Consider the following 2228-nt stretch of genomic DNA (forward strand, 5'->3'; position numbering starts at 1 on the left):
AGTCCCAGGGAATCTGATGCCCTCTTTTGCCTCTGTGGGCACTAGATAGACACATGGTCCACAGACAAAACACTCTTACACAGATAAATTAGGGAAAAAAATTCAAGGCCTTGCCCATGCTGTACAAGTAACCTACCACTGACCCCATCCAAGATACGGGAACTGGTAGTCACCTTTGGCAACTGCCTCCACTACAAAGAGCTACCTCCCCCATTTCCATGGTAGGCATAGGAAATGCCTACCCATCTAGGAAATGGAGGTCCCATCTCTGTGACCTGCAGATCACTGGGAGACAAACTAAGGCAGTTCTGGGCTCATCTCCCTCTATCCACCTTCTCACAGCTGTCACGATCAAGGTACCCCAAATAGACATCTTGTATACCAGTGTCCACATCACTGTCCACCAGTGTCCACGGTCAGTATCCCAAAGAAGTCCAGCTGCATGGATGCTGGGAACCAAACAGGATGATTTTGCATGTGTTGAGTCATTTAGTCTTAAAAATAACCCAAATTGGGGGGTGACAAAATATTCCCAGTTTACAGAGAAGAAAATTGAGGCTTACAGAGCTCAACTGGGTTGTGATTAAGGTGCTTCTGGGTCTACAACCAGATATTTCGATTCTGGGCTCATGAGTTAGGGTATGATTGTATTAGGGCAAGAAGATAAATAACGATTAAATATCAATAGCGATTTAGTGTAAGATTAAATAAAATATCACTAGAGATGACATTTTTGTTGTTTTCAATTTTTTATTAAATTTTTTTCATTTATTTTATATCCCAATTGCAGCTTCCCCTTCCTCCTCCTCCCATTCCATCCCTCGCCTCCTCTCTGCCCCCCTGCCCAATCCAGTCCTCCTCCACCTCTGTTCAGAAAGGGACAGGCCTTCCATGGGTGTCAACAAAGCATGGCATATCAAGTTGAAATAGGACTAAGCTCCTCCCCTTGTGTTAAGACTGGGCAAGGCAACCAACCCAGTATGAGAAACAGGTTCCTGAAAGCCAGCCAGAGCATTGGGAACAGCCCCCATTCCCACTGCCAGGAGTCCCACAAGGAGATGAAACCATCACACAGGCAGAGGGCCTAGGCTGGTCCCGTGTGGGCTCCCTAGCCATCGGCCCACAGTCTGTGAGTCCCCATGAGCGGGCCAGTTGCTCCCATGGGTTCCCTTGTGATGACTCTGGTCCCCTTGCTCAAACAATCCTTCCTCCCTCTACTCAATAGGATTCCTTAGAGTCAGCCTAGTGCTTGGCTGTGGGTGGATCTCTGCATCTGTTTCCATCCGTTATTCTACAAAGGCTCTCTGATGACAATTGGGGTAGTCACCAATCTGATTACAGGAGATGGCCAGTTCAGGCTACCTATCCACTATTGCTGCGAGTCCTAGCCAGTGCCAGCCAATCTAACCTACCAGCTGCCAGGTGACCCCGACTGACCTTTAGGCCTACCTCAGCAAATGTGGCTGTTTTGCTGTCCTGATCAAATGACAGATTTGAAAACAAATGCCAGTGGGGGTTTTAAGCCCTGGATGTAAAGTGGACATCACCATTTCCCAGGTTTCTGATGAGGCATGAGACAGTGCAGTTCACCATAAAAAGACATTGATTTAAGGCAGGCAATGATTGCACACGCCTTTAATCCCAGCACTCAGGAGAAGAGGCAGGCAGATCTCTGAGTTCGAGGATAGCCTAGTTTGCAGAGTGAGTTCCAGGACAGCCAGGGCTACCCAGAGAAACTCTGTCTCAAAAAGAAAAAAATAAATGAACAGATGATAGATAGATACTGACGTGAGGGACACCAACCAGACTGTCCATGCCAATATAGAAATAGCATTTCTGTTCTTTAATAAGCAATCTTGTCTCTTCTTTGTTCCAGAAACTTCCCCTTCTTACCCAGGTCTCTATGAAACTCCACAGGAAGGCAGCCAACACTGCCTGCCCCTCAATGGAAAGAGAGTCCACCTATCCACCAGCAGATGGAGATAAATACCAGAGGTAGTGTCAACGGTCACGGGGGGGGGGGGGGGGGGGGAATGGGGCTCGAATAGGCCTGAAATAAGCTTGCCCAGAGAGCTTGTCTCACAGCAGGGCACCACTCAAAAATAGCTTCCTCAGAACTTCAGTCATCTTTTGAGGTTTCTGTACTCTGCAGGCATAACCCAGACCTTTTCGGGATCCGCAGCCTTTCTTCTTCAGCAGAAGGAAGCCCTGCTGTTGTTCATTTACCT

Source organism: Cricetulus griseus, assembly GCF_003668045.3.
Source record: "Cricetulus griseus strain 17A/GY chromosome 1 unlocalized genomic scaffold, alternate assembly CriGri-PICRH-1.0 chr1_0, whole genome shotgun sequence".
Taxonomy (NCBI): Eukaryota; Metazoa; Chordata; class Mammalia; order Rodentia; family Cricetidae; genus Cricetulus; species Cricetulus griseus.